Source organism: Lagopus leucura, unplaced genomic scaffold, assembly GCF_019238085.1.
Source record: "Lagopus leucura isolate 7727_CA_CO unplaced genomic scaffold, USGS_WTPT01 Super-Scaffold_100033, whole genome shotgun sequence".
In the NCBI taxonomy this organism is placed as follows: Eukaryota; Metazoa; Chordata; class Aves; order Galliformes; family Phasianidae; genus Lagopus; species Lagopus leucura.
The window spans coordinates 3,721,606-3,739,703 of NW_024962282.1; the positions used below are offsets into that span (position 1 = coordinate 3,721,606).

Below are 18,098 nucleotides of genomic sequence, written 5' to 3' on the forward strand. Positions count from 1 at the left end.
TAGAAACTATGAGTCTGTCTTTCTGCTGCAAAGATTACACTCCCACAGGGGCTGCCATGTTCAGTATTGTCATGACTTTTACTGTCATAGAAAGAAAATTATATTTGACCGCAGTGCTATTTAATAGAAAATACAGGCAAGAACCATCCTTCTCTTCCCAGAGGATCAAGAAACAGACTGACTGATAAGAAAGTTTACAAACCCCTCACACTCTTTACACAAAGGATTTTTAACATGAAGGGTCTGAAAAGTCATGAAGGATCTGGTAAAGAGGGCATGTAGAAAAACAGGTGAAGGAAGGTAAGATGATAAAATCAGACCTAAAGCCAGCCAAGGTGAGTTTTGAGATATGAGCAACTAAATGATAAAATGGCAGATAAAAAACACTGCTTAAAAGTGTACATTAATGCATATTGGAAAAATAGCCTTAAATATACTTCGCAAAATCAGAACTTATCATTATGTTTTACCAGTCAGGAAAAAGATCTGAGTCATTTTGGATACTTCACTGAGAATAGCATTCAGCAGCAGCCAAAAATGCAAAAAATGTGAGGAATTAGTAGGAAAGAATTGAGAACAAAATTGAGTATAAGCATTCTATGCCCAAATCTTTAGCATTTCTAGTCACATCTCAAAAATAATGCAACAAAAATACAAAGAGTACATAGAATTCAAGAATGGTCAGAGCTCTTCAGCTTTAAAAGGAGACATTTCTGGGTAGAAACAGGAGTGAAATTTAAAAGAAATCACAAGTGTTAATTTTATAGTCTCTGGACCAGGAAGCTCTAACTTGTGGATAGTTAAAAAAAATACTTAGTTCCTGTGTTGGATTAGGCAAATAATATCTGTGACCTTGACATCCAGTTCTAAAGTTTGCTGGTAGAAGTGGGTTAAATTTTTAAATGAAAGCAATATTGAGAGAGTGAACAAAGTGAACAACAGAGGACAATTGTCTTTCTGCCCATTATGAATGGTTAGCATTGCTGAAGGAATGGATGGATACTAAAGCAGAAAGAAGAAAAAAGTCTCTTGCATTACACGTACACAGTAAAAGTACTGCTAAGATTAAAATCCTGTTGCCATAGGATAGTATTTTGCTGAATTCCAAAGTAACCTGCTTGAGGAAATAAACATATCTCAGAAGAATGCCTGGTGTCTCCCTGCTTTGTCATACTTCATGTTCTTAATACGAAAAAGGAAGATATCTTGGTGGCAGGTCACTGAATGTATTCTGTTTTATTAGTAAAAGCAAGGTTAACCATATCAGAAATACTGAGTTTTCAGGGGGAAAAGACAATTCCAGCACTTTTCAAATTAAGCGGGGTCTTACGTATACATACACATGTACACACAGTAAACTATTTTCTTACTTTAACACTCATATAAAGGAAATTCTATTTGATCTCAGTACTATTTAATAGAAAATGTGAGTGAGAATCAGTAGACTCTTCTCATCCTTTTCTTCCCAGAGGATCAAGAAACAGACCAGTAAGGAAGTTTGCACACCCCTCACACTCTTTACACAAAGTATATACACAGTTCTCTTTCTTCCTTATTTGCCAGGGTTCGTTTGTCTGTTCTTCACTTTGACACTACCTAACCTATCAGATACATTCACTTGCACAGTGCTGCTTACACTTCTGCTCCCAGTGCCTCACGTCTGGCTGAGTAAGAAAAAAACATGAAAATAATCTCAAATAATCCATACAAAATGGGGGAATATTTTAAGTTTTTCTTACAGCTCCCGTTGTTTTTCTCCCAAAGAATCCATACCAGTACAGCACAAATGAATAAATAGTTTTTGAGACAAAGGCTAGATGTAGCTCTTCCCTTTAACTACTTGCTTTCAGTATAAATTAGGTCTCAGTAGAAAGTGAAGTATAAAATTAAAATAAATTTAAATATATGGTTGGTCTGAGATATGGTGGAGGTCTTTCCTTCCCAGGATATTCAAACTTTGGAAAAAAAGAGTAACAGTCACACGATTTTACAACTCTTACAGTAAGTGGTATTTTTGTAAGTTGATTCTATAAGAGAAATTCAACAGTGTAATTGCTTTTCCAATGAAGAGATGATGCATGCTACAGCTTTTCATGCACTATTTCTGTATTGCACATCATAGACTAACTGTACATAGACAACTAAGAATCTACGCCCAAGATCAGAGCAGACAAACTGTATTTAGTTTCTGACTATCAAACTTGGTAAGCAGCCTACTTTTTTCCCCCACTACTTAACAGCACAAAGCTTCCTCTCATAACAGAAATGCTTTGAAGAGACAGAGTGCACATTTTGCTTATCTCTTCAAGGTTTTCTTTGTGCTGTTTTATTGCAACACTAAGATAAACAACATGGCCTTAAACTCAGGGCTCACCCCTTGCTCTCCTCTAGTAAAGTCTGCAAGACAGACTAAGTAATCAACATTCGCTAACATCAAATCTTGGGAGTGCAGACAACCAAAGAAACATGAAAATAAGCAGGGAACTGTTCTCTTCTTTAAATACCTGCTGTGCTTATTTCATGTTCACTTTCACCCAAAAAATTGTTACAGCAAGTCTTTGTGAATTGTCCCTTAACAATAGCACAATATTCATACATTATAGGACTTAGAGTAATTCATTTCTAAAACAAAAAAAAATACCAAAATCCTTACCCACTGACATACCAAGTGCTACTCAGGACTTGGCCAATATGAACATTTTAGAAAAAATATCTGAAAAATGGCATCTTTTGATTACAAACTACTAACAAGAAGCTGCAATCCTGTCTCCTCTTTAGCCCAATAATTTTAAGGGAAACATCACATTTTCCTAGAAATTTGTACAGTTATCTAGACTTCTCCCATAAACTTCAGTTCTGCCATCCAGTATTGTCCTTGTGATCCTGCATCCTTCTCCAGATACATATCAACATGCGTGCTGGAAGCTGCAACTGAAACAACTCATGGAACCAAGTAATCAAGTTTCGATTAGAGAAAGTAACCAAAGAAAATCTTGAAATCTTGGTGACTGAAGTTCTGCAATTTATCTTGGAAGAAGAAAATAAAAATAGTAACTAACAAATGTTGATTAAAATGTCCTGAAGAATTGGTTAGGACAGGAATACGCTCTTCCAATTCATTACCTTCTTCATTTGAGGTGGGTTAAACACAGATTGACTTATACCTCTATGGCATGCATACTATGAATTTCTAGGTAATGAAAATCTGTCCCACAAAAGAGCAGCAAGCCTAACATAATACTAATAAATGATCTAGGATCAGGCTTGTTGACCTTTTTTGCACATGAATTCTCAAAATAGAAATTGCAAATGAATGTCTAAGGAAAGAAAATGGCCACATCACTGATTAATTTAAAATTATTTGCATCCAATATAGAATTTTGACATGTTTCTTTTTTTCTGGCTGTCAAGAGGAATTCCTTTTTTTTCCTAATTAAAGCACAAAATGTTTTAATTTTGTAATAAATGATTAAAGTAACAGGAAAGTTTATAATAGAAAAATATAAGTAAATTTAATCTGCCACGCATAATTGTTTCCATGGTCGCTTATACAGGAATGCTTTTCCTATTTAAAGTATTTAATTCTAACTCTTGTCTTTGACACAAGACTTAATTGTTGTGAAATGCTTTTAATCACCTTTATCACATATGTATTTCAAGTTCGACATTTCTGTGATTCAAACATCATATTTTCTGTGCATTCTTTTGTTTAAAATCATTGAGTCTGAGAACCTTATTTAAACAATACCCTCAACTATCTGGTACAAATTAGGAACAAAATATAACTTGTTCATTCTATCATTATGGTGGCAATTTCTTCAAGAAAAAAGAAGAGGTTATTAAAGAGAACTAAGATTTTAGAAGTTACTAGTCTTCTCTATTATCCACATCCCAGGCCCAAATCAGTAGGAAACCGTCTTCCCAACAGTTTTGGCTCACATGTTGAAAGAAGTGAGAAAGATGGAACAATTAAAATTAGCTATTAAAAACTAGCTTTTAAATAAGCAGTTCAGGATAATAGGCTTCACTAAACTCTTCCATATCTTTGATTTTTTGCTTGTACTTCATATGTAATTGACTATGAGTCAAGTGTATAACCAAGATGTTATAATTGCAATATAATCAAAAGAGTAAGGCAAAGCTGTATAACCAAGATGTTATAATTGCAATATAATCAAAAGAGTAAGGCAAACAAGGATCACAAAAGAGAATAAGTAGAAGAGCTTACCCTTGGGTTGAGCTCACTAGAAGATATCAAAGAGGAGGATCTCCAGAAGAGATTCTTCCCCTCTGGTAGCCAGCTCTTAAATAGGTCCAGGAGGGGTGGAGCCTGGCTCCACCCCTTCCGGTAGCACAGGTGAATTGCCTTCACCTGTGCTCCTCTGGCTGACTCATGGCTCACCTCAGGTGATCAATCAGAGGTTCAGGCCGTGACTCAGCAGTTCCCATACAGTCAAGCAATGCTTGACAAGCTAGCTCAACAAACAAGATATAATATTTTCATCTATGAGAAAGAAAAATTAAATCTAAAATCAAATGAATACTAATTACACTCTTTGATCTGTGAAAATAACATTGTGTATGTGTTTCTAAACCACATAAAAAACATTTTTCCAACAGAAAATTTTTTGTTGTTAATGTTTCTTAGTTAGAACAATGTTTATTTTAATTTCCATGGTGCTTAATGGCAAACCAGTAAATTCATTTTCTAAGCATTCTTTCCAAGCGTTTTCTGTTTTTAACCCTGTTGCAGAGAAAATTTTTCATTTTTTTAAGAAGAGGATAGTTAAAAACTAAACTGAAACACAAAAATGGCATGTTAAGGAAATACTATCATTTTTTTCTCCAAACTTCTCATTAGTCAGTTAACTCAGGAATGATTTCCAGAGGAAACAACAGGATCTAGAGAATGAACAAGCAAGGGAACTACAATACTTTCCATAACAATTCATTTGCCAGCCTTAGGGAATGGTACCATCTTTTATTTTTATGACACATGTAAATAAAAAAAAAAGCACTTAAATTCTAAATGCATGTAAGCATGCATTTGAACTAAGTTGAAGGAAAAAGCAAATTTTATGTAAGCACACAATTGTAGTTGCAACTAGTACCTTAATTGAACAATATACTGCAGAGCCACAAAAATGTTAGTGCTTTTAGTATTAAAAGTTACATTTTCTTCTTTTCTGCAGCAAGATAGAGCAATGGCATTTCAGTTACCTCACTTATCAGGTTCATACATTTGTAACAGTACCAAGCCAAAATCAGGCATCAGTAAGCTACATACCTTATGTAGTTAAATAAAGGCATGTAGAATTGATTTCACTTCCATGAAGCTGCACAGCTGATATATGAATATTCCTTATGGAGGTTTATATATTGAAGACATACTAAGAGTGCTTTACACTGCTGTGGTATATTGCTCAATCTTCATATTAGAAATTTCATCAATTATTTCATGGCAGAAATGCAACAGAAAATATTAGAACTGTATGTTTAAGAAGGCTTGGGATGCAGTAATTCAACTATAAACCAGTCAAGAGATCTGACTATTCATTGTATATGTTTATTCATTGTATGTGTTCTTGTATAGCCTTCACTACATTTTGCAAATGTTTTGGCAATCTCAAAGCATTCAAAATACTAGCAACATAACTATGTTAGTAGAAGTTTATTTGAAAATGATTAAGAATTGATTCACGACTGCAAAGGAGAAATGATGACTCCATAGAGCAGTTTAGTGAAATTGCCCATCATATCTTGCTTATTCACCAATACAGTCCATCAAACATGGCTAGCACATTATGCAGCTTCAGTACAGGTTCTAATCATTAAGAAGTTAAATTAATTATGTTAACTAATAGTATACTTTTAAAATAGAATACTTTTAAAAAGTATCAGAATAACAAGTAGCTGCCATGCATCTCTTATATACACAAGTGTACTATTGACTTCACTGAACACAACCCCAAACAAAAAATTACGGCAGCTGTTTCAATAAATAATGCAACAGGAAAAATAGGTATAACGTGTCAGAGGATTTTAAGTTCAGGAATAGTCATGATCAACATTGTGCCCTGTAGCACAGCTGAAAGAGGACACTAAAAAATCAACAAGACGATGGTTGGAAAGCTGTAAGGCAGAGCTTCCTGTTTAAAACAGACAAGTTTAGGTATTATCTAGATGAAAGGTTTTGCTTGTTTCTTTCTAAGCAAAACAAACGATTCCTCCCAAACAGATGATAAAGCAAAGAAAGAAAACAGGATGTTACCACAGGTTGATTTATTTCAATTAATCACAGAATAACTTATCAGTCACTAACAGAAATAAAGTATGTAAACTCTTCACTATAGAGGGAATAAGATCTTACTTGGTCATTTTTTACTTAAGTTTACTTCAATAAAATGGGCCATAGACATTTCTACAATAAGCTGAATAAAGCCAGAATGGGAGGACTTTTTGCTGCGTTTTCATCTTTTGAGCTTTTTTGGTTTTTTTTTTTTTTTTTTGTTTTTTAAACAGGATCACTATCTCCCTTTTGTTTTGTGAGCATCTGTTTACTGCTGCTGGTTTACATGATTTTATTTAAAACCCGTGAAAGCAGGAGGAAAAAGAATGATATACACATTATCTAACTGACATAAGCAGTATTTACACACTGAGTAGTCTTCAGGGAAAGAGCCCAGTACTTTGAGTGTGTTATAAACCTATGACAGGGAATATAAGGGAGCAGGTGCAAGGGAGCAGTACCCATGATATAGAATTCCAGGAGTTTCTTCAGCCTTGGATCTTGCATGCTGACCTTAAATATGAACAAATAAAGGGTCGTCATCAGTGGAGAAACTACTTCAGATGCACGGAAATTTTCAGGGAACAGATTCTTGACCCACAGCTGCCTTTTCCAAATGGCCAGAAAGCAGATGAGGGCTGTTGTCTCTGGATAATACTTCGTTCTTCCTGGCTGAACTTCAAAATATCTGTTACATAAGGAAAGTCTAATTAAAACGGCTGCCTCTACCCAGACAACTGACATTTATTTGCCATGGGAAGAACCTTTCCACTAACAACATTCCCATGAGCCTGACTGAAGAACAGAGCAAGTAGCCTATAGGCTGTTCCCAGTGACTACAGAAACCTAAGCTCTTTTCCCTATAGGTCCTGCAGTCTTGATGGAAAAATACACAAAATAGGTGTCTGTTCTACAACCTAACTGTGCTCTGCATTGCTTTAGGAAGAAGACTGAAATATGAACTGCCACCAACTATTAGAAGTGGGTGTGAAAATCATAGGAGAGTCATCAGCACAGCCTTTCATGACCTGTACTTCATTTATATTTATAACAGTTTTCCAAAATAGTTCAGATATGAATGCATAAATGGACAGTTTGTAACCTGTGCCCCTCAAAATTTGGAAACAAGCTTTTTAAGTAGCTAAACTCAAACAGCCAAAAAGCAGGTTTTGTTATATTAGTGATTTTTTTATCTTCTCTCACTCACTAAAAATAATGCTGCTTGTTTCCTTGGTCTCCTGCCAGTCTGGAAGAGCAAGAGACAGTACTTGCTGTGCCTACTTTTGAGCTTCGTATTGCTACATTGCCAGCTAGCAAATCAAATGGAATCAGCAATGATTTCAGCCCACAGGGGAGCCCTTTCCCTTCAACAGCACTATTCCAGGCCTCTCCTACCACAACAGCTATTTGCACTTAATCTGTAGGAACTTAATACTTTTGAGATCCTCTCTGTCCAAACTCAACAATTTAGACGAGTTCAAAGGCTACTGGGAGGGAATGAAGAGAGGGCAGGGAAGAAGGGGGAAGAAGGCTGACAACCAGAATAACAGCAAGCACAATCTTTATTCCAAGGAAAACAAAACTTAAAATAGATTTTGGGAAGAATAAGTGCATTGCTAACACTTATAAAAGGCTAGTAGTCAACACACAATGAGAAATGTGCCTCTAGCCCATAGCCGTCAGGCTTTTCACTTCAATTCTTTATTCCTTGGGAAGAAGCTAAGGTAACCACATTGTCAGTTGCACTCTGCCTCTTGCAGTAATTTTTGAAGCTGGTGAACAGTTTCAAATACAGCTGACCCAGGGCACAGCAGGCATGGTGAAGTTCATGTTTTCAGAGCAGATACAAATTCGGAGGTAGATCATCTTAAATACTCTGTGGCTATACAGAATGGCTTTGAAGTATGAAGTTTGAACTGATGTTTGTAGACTCACAGAATCCTTAGAGTTGGAAGGGGCCTCTGAAGGCCTTTTTTTTAATCCAACTTCTCTGCCATGAACAGGGACATCCACAGTTAGAACAGATTGCCTAGGAACCAGTTATCACAACTAGAGTGAGGATGCTATAGGCATAGGCCACAGCTCTGTAGAAAATCAGCTTTCTGTTTGTCAGGTGCTTACCAATTTTGAAAAATATAAAAGTTACAGTTTCACACATTTACTCCTTCTCTTCTCCTCCTGCACAGCCCCTACTAAAATAGGTTCTTCGTATAGTAATACAAAAAATGTAAAATTTACATTACTGTAAATGAAGTAAGATAATTTAAGTTAATCTGAAATAGAAATAGACACTGCTCAAAATGAGAGGTCTCAACTTCAAGCATGTGCTAAGGAAAAGTCTTGAAATGATTGTGATTGTTGTGCATTACTAGCAACACAAACTAAAGTGCAGACAAAAATGCTGCATAGTTTGAGTTAACCTCAAATGAACTTTGAAGACTCTTTAAACAACTAGGAATAAAGAGAACAGAACTGTTGCACTGCTTTCAAACATGCCCCATTTTTTCCCTCCAAGTCTTTTTTCCCCCCCCATACAGCATGTTGCTCAGTGGAAGAGAGCAATGAGTAGAAAGTATCTGAAGTAAGAATGTAATTTCACACTGAACTTAGAGATGCCAATGTCTATGTTTCTGTAGGAAACTGAACTTCCTGACCTCTTCAAAGAAGCCCTGAATGTTCAAGGCTTCAAGCTCCAGCGAGATGCTAAGAATTCCATCAGCTATTATTTCATTTATTTTCTTTATGATAAGAGTTTCCAGAGCTGCTTCAGGATCAAAGGCATTTCAGATTGACAACTGTAATGTTACGAAGACAAAGCCTATACAGTCTGCACTGTGTATGCTGATTTTCACACTCATTATCAAGGGATTGGAAGAATTTAGAGAGAAAAATAAAACACTTTCAGCAACTTGTCTTGCAGAGAAATGGGAAGCTGCTCAAAATACTGAGCTCTGTCACAGAAGTCACAAAGAGACTGAATCAAGTAGGAATCCAGTTATCCCTTTTGGCACAGACACTTTGGTTTTTATATTTAGGCCACATTTTGCTAACAGGTGGCAGCACATCCCACCTGGAATTTTATGGAAACTCTCCTCATATATACCGGGAAGCTCTGTCTTATTCTCAGTCCAGTAATCTCCCTGTCCCAGAAAGGGATGGTGATGAACTGTGGCAATTCGTACATCATTTTTGAGAATTTTATTGCTATAGTAACTGAAAGCAGGCTTTTAAACATAGCAACAGACTTTTTATAGCAGTTTCTTAAATGTCAAAATGGCATGTTGTTTTATTTTCAAAGCAGATGCTCGGAAGATAAGTACACAAGATGATTACACAGTATCCACCTTCAAGAGGAGGAAAAAACCTTCCAAAGTCAAGCATTATTTTAACCTTTAAATTCAACAGATAACTTTAAGGCATGTTGTAAGCGTAATAGTATTCTGAAAAGTTGTGTCACTGTATCATCTGAAAATGAGGTTAGCTTAAAAATTTTATGTTGATTTGTGCTTCTTTATAAGAAGACATGCAAGAAATTTACAAGACCCTACTCTGAAGGGAATAATGCTACGTAAATCTGATCTTTACCTGTTAAGCAACAGAAAAAAAAAAAAAACCAAAACTCTCTTAATATTAAGTGAAGGCATTTTTTGGGGAGGGATCCAAATCTACTGAGACACACCAATAGCACATGTACAAAGGCAAAGCTCTGTACATTGCAAATGCAGCAACAGTGATTTGTGAGAACTGAGTTTGGCCTGCCATGCAATTTAAGGAAGTACAATTCACAATTTTCATAGTAAAAGAAAAACAGCTACTTTTCTCTGGTGTAGTGTTTGTGGGGTGGTATTTGTACTGGGGGTGGAAGTTCACTTCTGTATCATTTTTACAAGCGATCAGTATAAAAGGCTACTTGTTTTAGTTTAGTCTCATTCTTAACACTTTTCTAGACAGAAATACCAGGCAGCAACAGTACAGATCTCCTAAGGAACTTTTAGGTACTATTCACCTTTCTGTTATGGTTATATGTCAGCTTTGTATAGAGTGGGATGGTCGATGTTTGCTATTTCACCAACAAAAACATTTAAAATCTATTAAACAGGAAATGTCAAAGACAAAAAAAAATTAAAAAAAAAAAAATAAAAAAAGATCCAACAGGAAACATGAAGAGCTGAAGAGCTTCTTATAAGGGTACAAAGTTGTTAATATTTCAAGGAGACTTCTCCTTTATCATACAATGTATATATTTTGGAAAGGACATTTTCCTGCTGTGCTTTATGCAAGAGAGACTTCTAACAGGCCCCAAAAGGTCAGCATGTACAGAAAACAGAGTCTTATGTATGGAGGCTTTAGAACATACCCATAAATTCCTTCTCCCTGCTTTAGATATTTTCACTTGATTCAGTGAATAAACAGCAGTTTCAAAGTCTCCCATCCTTGCTTTAAAATATCTAAAATACATGGGAATTTTGACACACCTACTTGTTTTTCTACAGTCTGCTCCAGTGCCTACTGCACTTCACAAGACCAGCTTTTAGAGCAATCCTGGTAATTGTATACCTATCAAAGAGGAAGAATGATAAGTTTAACCACTGCAACCCTTGGGGATGTTAAGATGAGAGGCACAATTATGCTTGCATTAGCAATATTTAGATCTGCTTTCAAAATTTTCCAGCCTGAGATGTCATACAGAGCATCAACTTGACCCAGCACTTCCTCCTGGGCCAAACACCATCCTCCACTGCAGGTAGGCCACTAATAACATTGAGCTATTTTCACAAGCCCAGAAGCCAGCCACATTTATTCACTATGAAAAAGAAAAACACAGGAAATTCAGTTACTGATATAAAAGCATGCATCTTTTTTTTGCAGTCAAATCATAGAACCATAGAATCATAGAAAGCATTAGGACCTTAATGACCATCTAGATTCAGCCCCCCTGCTATGATTTTCCTTCCTCTCCATAAGTTCTCCTTTGACTTATGGTTACGCACGTCATTTCTAATTTCAGTGTTCAGCAGCACAGTTCAGCACAACTAAGCAAGATTCAACATCAAATTTTAGTCTACATATTTGGTTAATTATATTCTACTACACGCATGTGTGCACAGACATTTCTAAAACGGCCACTTCAGAGATGTTTTAGAGGAAGCAGAAAAACATTTGAAAATGAAATCCTGGATATTTCTTTTCCAAAATTTCAGAACTATATGTCATTCTACAAACCCTACCGTTTGTTGGTACATCCCTCTAAGTTCAAAGCAAGCAGGTGAACATACACAAACTACTCCCACTCCAATTCCTCTAGATTTCAGACTCTCATCTCCTACTAATTTACCTTAGTGGTATTCATTAGGAACACGATCTCTGCACCACTGAAGTCACTGGAAACTTTGCTGAAGATTCCAAAAGCAGTGGCTCAAAGCCAAATTCCCCACATACAGATTCAGCATAATAAAACATTCAGCAGAATTAAATAAACACTATTATTTTTACTCTGAAGCGAAGCCCCTAGCCCAGAAGATTATTGCGCTTGACCTAGCAGCCCAGAAGATAAGGGATACAGTACAATTCTTACGTAAATTGATTTATATTGCTTATGTTTATTAACTTTTCAACTGCTCTGTTCTTCTCAGAAATTGCAGGAACTAGCATAGCAGTTTCCACTGTATTAGTGGCTCTGTTTGAACAGTTATCACAACAGATATATTTCCATACATAGCAGGGGAAAGGACAGGTTTCTAAAAAATTGCTTTGTGTAATGACAGGATGCCACAGAATATGCTTTAAGAGTAGTCAGGGAAAGAAGCTTTCAGGGTCACATATGTACTTGACAGACACTGCCTGTCATGTTTGTGTGTTTAGCTCCCCCTTCTCTTTTTCCAAGCAACCTGCATTACCATAAAAAAATAAATAAAATAAAATGAAATTCTACAAGCCTTACTTGTCCAAACCCGTAAATGAACAGCATATCAATAGCATTCAGTGTCTCTGTTGGCTTACAATACCTAAGGACTTGAGGTGTTTTACATTCAAAGGTAGGCAAAACTTCTAGCAGGGCAGTTCTGATTTAGTCATGAGTGTTTTTTTAGTTTGCTTTTAAATCTTTAACATACTTCACATATTTAGTTACTTTTATTTGAAGTTAAATATCTCAAATGATTTTTCAGATTGTGGAGATAAAGAATAACTCCACTGAAATAAAGAAAAATAAAGAAAAACCTGTCATCCACATACTGAGGAAGATAAATTACTGGGATGCTGGCACAGCTCAAAAACTCCAACAAAACCTGGGTATACTAGCCTACTTGCTCTAAATATCAAATCCTTCTCTGGTTTTCAGAGTTCTTAGGACTTACTTTCCAGGGATAGAAACTCAGTTATTATTTCAAGTTTTTTCTTCACAACAGCCACAGTTTTCATTCTCCTTAACCTACCACTACACGCGTCCATAAATAAGAATTCTACAAATCTCTAATATCAGGAAGTAGATGAGGAAAGACAACTCCATAATGTGTGACAAACATATACCTATGATCCTTGAAATGAGAATGTCCCTTCTCAGTACCAACTTCTTAAACCTCAGTTGCCACAATCACCCTTACCTAGCTTTTCAAAAAGTGATTTGTCACCAAATTAGAATTAAAAGCTGACAGAGAACAAGTAGTTCCAATCTTTTCCACCAGCTTTTTCCATTCTCCTTTCACAGAATCACAGAACTGTAGGGCTTGGAAAGGAATTCTGGAGAATATCCAGACCAATCTCCTGCTGAAACAGGTTCCCAACAGTAGGTTACGTAGGAATGTATCGAGGCATGTTTTGAATATCTCCAGAAAAGGAGAATCCACTGGGCAGCCTCTTACAGAGCTCTCAAAGTAAAGAATTCCCTCATCTTTCAGTTGATGAAATCTTAATTTTGACTGCTTTTGTTGTGACTAGAACTATAGCTGAGGATTATACCACTATTAAAACTGACTCCAACATATAAAAAGATAAAAGGAAAGGAGGCATACAGGTTTTACGTCCATAACCAACTTGTAGCTTAATCCAGAGGGATACAAAGCAGATGGCTTTATGAAAGTTAAATACAAGGATAATCCTAGGACCCTTAGCACAGTGGTTATGTAAACACAGTTTTCACTGTGCACGAATGAACAAACTGTACTATTTGTATCAAATTACACATAAGCAGTAGTTGCTGAAATACTACAAAGTATTGCATTAGAAATATACACTTAGTTCATACTTAGAGGGCTTGGACACATTAGTTATGCAAGTCTGTATACAGAGTTAAAAATAACTATTCATTAAAAATCTATACGCCTTCCTGATACTATCTAAATTGAGTTAAATGAGTGCCTATTCATCACTGGTTAAGTAATTCATGTGAGACTAACAAACCAGAAGAGGGGTCTTTGGAGCCTTGAAAACACAGGAATATTTAAAGAATGAAGACTTCCTAGTATTAAGCATTTAACATATCAGACTTTCTTAATTTCCACTGTTAATTCTAATCAACTGCCTTAGATTTCTATGGGATTCATCACTAGATTGCAAAACTACCGGCTTGGTATCAATATTGATTTGGGGTTTAATCTTTGATTTAAAACATGACGATCAGCCAGATTAAACTTAGGGTAATATATTTTGCACTGAAAACAGTACAGGAAAAGAAATAAAATTATGAGCCTTGAAATTGTGCCTATATTGTTACAAGACACATTTATGGCATTCTCTTGAAGCTAGGTGAGCTTTCTTTAAAATGATGCATACTTGTCATACCATGTATAAGTGCAGTAACTGTTATTGCTTGCAGAGGAAACACTATTTTCAAAACTTTAAATTTTCCAATTTCTGCACTACATGAACCAATTTCGTAGCCTAATCACTCCACAAAAGAGAATTCTTCTGATGATTGCAGAGAATCTTTCACCAAATGGAACCATGCTACACGCAATTTGAAAATCTACACACTAACATGAGTTGTTGCTAATATGTTAGTAACAGAAACTTGTCTGGAGGCTCAACAAGCACTTCCTTGTACCAACACCATTCTTACGTGGTGTTTATCTATTGAAAAGAAGCCTAATAAACATATTAGTAAGACAAAAAGATGTATTTTAGTTAACTGAGAAAAATAACACTTCGCTGCAGAGTAGCTACTAAACAGCACAGGCAAAGCTGAAGAGTAAATTACCAGAAAGAGTAAATATTGTGATATTTCATATTAAAGCAAGCATGTTTTTAGTTTGATTTCCCCATCATTCCAATACAGCACTACAATTAGACAAGTCTATAGTGTTAATTTACCTCTAATGGGATTAAAACCAAACACCAAGTATAAAGGAATGGCTCCGGAAATGTCTTTTTAAAAGACAGGTTCCAGACACAAGTAGGTAATCCATCAAAAAGAACAATTTTGGCACTGTTAAACACAAAAACGTGGGAAGAAAAATCATACAATACAATACTAAAGAAAAAAAAAACAATCTGTTAAATATCTGTTCCTCTGTAACATATACTGCTGCTAATATTCTCTAATAATTAGCCCAATATAGATAACGTTATCTGTAAACCAAGTTGCCTTGAATTACTTACTGATCACATACCTTTGTTAATGAAACCTCAGTATAATTGACACAGCTTTTCCTTTTTTGTTCTTGTATAATCCCAAAAAGTACACAAGAAGAACTAGATGTCATGAATATCATCCACTTTTTAAGCAACTAAGATTTCTAAAAGGGACAGAATTTGACTTGGGAGGGGAAGAGACAGAAAGAAAGAACAAACAAACCACTCGGTATCATAACAACAAGGTACTGTACCTTTAAGGAGGAAATATGGTTCTGTTTTATTCCACAGCTGAAAAAGAGCTTATTCCTGGTTATAGAGATTACTTACCTAAAACTTCAGTTATTCCCCTTTTTCCCCTCAGGCCAGCCTCTCTTTCACTCTCGGGAGCTTTTACCATTTAAGGTCAATGTTACATCTGGCTCTAGTAAGTAAAGCTGAAGCAGTTTTTAACTCGGAGATCCGACAGGCTGTCTAACATTAGAATGAGAGTTTAAAATTAAAGCAACTCTTCGGAAAGCCTTTTTCTTGCCTCAAGGAATTACAGAATAAAAGGCTTTCCTATTCTGGCATAAGTACTCTTAAGCACAACGCTACGCAGGCATCCCGCTAACATTCTTAAAATTCACAGCATATACGGCTCTACTTACTCATTTCTGATGAAAGCACACATGAAATACAGTTTACATAATATTATGCTAACCCACAGTTCGTTTCTGTTGTCGTTGGTAACAATTGCTTTTTTTCCCCATCTTCAAACGAAACCCTACTGCTATTTAGTCTTTCTCCGGTTTTCTCCCCTTGGTCAGAAGGAGCCTAAATTAGGGAGTCAGTACAAGGCATGTGAACTCTTAAAGAACGTTGGCTTCAGTCCAGACATGGGCTCTGCTCTCCAGTTGCAAAGTATAATTCCTAATGAAATTCACTGAAGTTGCCTACATCCCATGAGAGATTCTAGCTACAAATGGAGCAGGAAGACAAGAAGAAAAAAAGACAAAACATTTACTAAAATATATTTGGATATCTGCAGGAAAATGACATGAATGTTAACAGCTCCCAGCTCAGAAACAGATGCAGATCTTTTTCCTATAGCTAATTCAGATATTTTTTTCCAGTTATTGAGTTTTAAGTCATTAATTATAAGCAAGCCAAGTCCTCTCCAAAAAACTTCTGCAGTTCAAGTGGGGACATAAGAGCTGTGAGGGGGAAATATCACAAAACAGAAAGCAGATATGTATGAAGTGACTAGATAGAGAGTTTCAGAAGGAACACACTCAGCTGCTTTAGGAGAATAGAGAAAATTATGATATTAAGTTATCAGCCATTACTAAATAGAAATGAATAAAAGCATCAAAGTAGAAAAAAGATCAGAAAAAAAAAAAGGAAGGATTTGGTTGTCCTGGATTACATCCATATAGGAGTGATGGGTGGAAACATGAAGATGCTTGCAGGAAGTATGTTTCAGAATGAGCTGATTCCAACATATCACTACCATTCTAATTGGGAAATAAAGGGAAATAAAAAGACTAGGCATCTCATTTGTGTCATATGAGACTTGAGCTTGAATTAGGAAATACAGTACTCTACATTCAAGTCATTCTTTGCTCCCAAAAACCAACATAGGAAAAAATGTTCTGAGAAGCTTTTAACAACTTCATTTAAACTTCCAAGGTGATGAAAGTAAATAGGCATTTCAAAAAGACATTTCATGTTTTGATGTCATTTGCACTATTCACTGCCCCCTCCACAAACATTTTAACTCATCTCTCATCTTCTTGGATTACTATTTTAATACTCACAAATTTAAGATCGTGCCCAGCATGCTTACAGTCTCTTATTTAGTTGATTGAAAATCCAGAAGTTTCTTGCCAGAATCTGTAATTTATCATTTTTCAGCTTAAATTTTCCAGGCTACAAGTGTAAAATGCTGCACTTGAATGTGGCAAAAGTTGTATATGTAAGTCTGCATCTGTGACTGCTTTGAACTCAGTTTGGGAAAGAACAAGTTACTTATTGCTTGGTAAGGAAACTGATTACTGTTATTGATCATTTGTCTGGCATCCTATACCACCACTGGCCAAATTTAGCCAAAATCTGCTGAGTAATGGAAATCTCAAAATATATTCAGGCTCCTAGAAACTTCATGAAGCCAGCAGCTTACTATGGGATAAACCTAGAGTGACTGAGTAACAATTTTTTTGGCCCATCTATTTGCACCACACAAACATGACTTCTATGGCTCAGATGGTTGTGTAAGTGCAGAGGGGACACACAGAAGGTCTTGGAGGTATTGACAAGGAAAATGCAGCTTCCATCAACATTCAGCTCCTGGAACTGCTCGTATATTCTTGTACCTAACATCTTCATTTGGAGATTTTTCACCCACAGATTTGTTCAATGTATCTGAATGCTCTCTGGATAAAGTAAATGAAAATTGTTAGCTAAAAACCTAACGTTTTTGAACTAGGGAATATTGACACCTAAGGCTCAATTACTTTTAACTACGGTCTTAAAGTTGCACAAAGGAGGCACAGTTACATACCATAAAAACATTTTTCATTTAAAATCCATTATATTTCCTAAGATCTATTGATAACACCTTGTTAAACATTTTGAAAGAGATGCCTGCTAGCATAAACAGCAGTGAACATTTTCCCTTTCACACACACCTTTCTCACATTATTCAAATATTTATGTTGCTAATATTATGAACTTGTTCCCCAGAAAAAGCATGAAATTGGTTTCTTTTCTTTAGTAAGTATTCTCAACTATGTCACAACAGCAAGATGCAGCACCCTGGGAAATACACACACTGACAGGAGGATGTATATTTCCCCAGCAGTTAACATCCGATTTCCTCGATTTCTCCATCTCTGTGTCTTAAGATGCACTGGAATATTATCGATACAAACTTCAGGAGCTGGACTTCCTAGGTTTAAGGTTGTTTGCCTTTGAAAATGTGAACATAAGCACCAAGAGCATACTCATCTTGAAACAATTCAGAGAGGGTCTTCATTTTTGGGGCACAATCTTTTTTGTGTGAACGTTTCTGTTGTTGTTGTTTGTGCAACATCAGATAAGTAAACTTGCAAAAATTTTTTTCTAGATTTGACTTTAGTTGGGCAGTAAGAGCAAGAGAACTAACTCAAAAGTCTGGTTTCAGTAGAAATCATGTTTTCATTTGAGCTTTCAATGGGCTCACTGTAAAGCTGGAAAGTCTTACTATGTATTTAGAAAGTAA

The 18,098-nt window shown here is 35.9% G+C and overlaps 1 protein-coding gene across 12 annotated transcripts in view; it reads right to left on the minus strand.

Moving 5' to 3' along the window:
- IRAG1 (inositol 1,4,5-triphosphate receptor associated 1) overlaps positions 1 to 15,641 on the minus strand; it is a 65,795-nt gene extending 50,154 nt beyond the window's left edge. For 10 of the 12 annotated variants that reach the window (XM_042881870.1, XM_042881869.1, XM_042881867.1 and 7 more), the window contains exon 1: positions 15,112 to 15,185. The gene's annotated coding sequence lies outside the window, so the exon portion shown is untranslated. The other 2 variants (XM_042881863.1, XM_042881861.1) reach the window with 2 other exon arrangements.
- Positions 15,642 to 18,098: the final 2,457 nt, after the last annotated feature.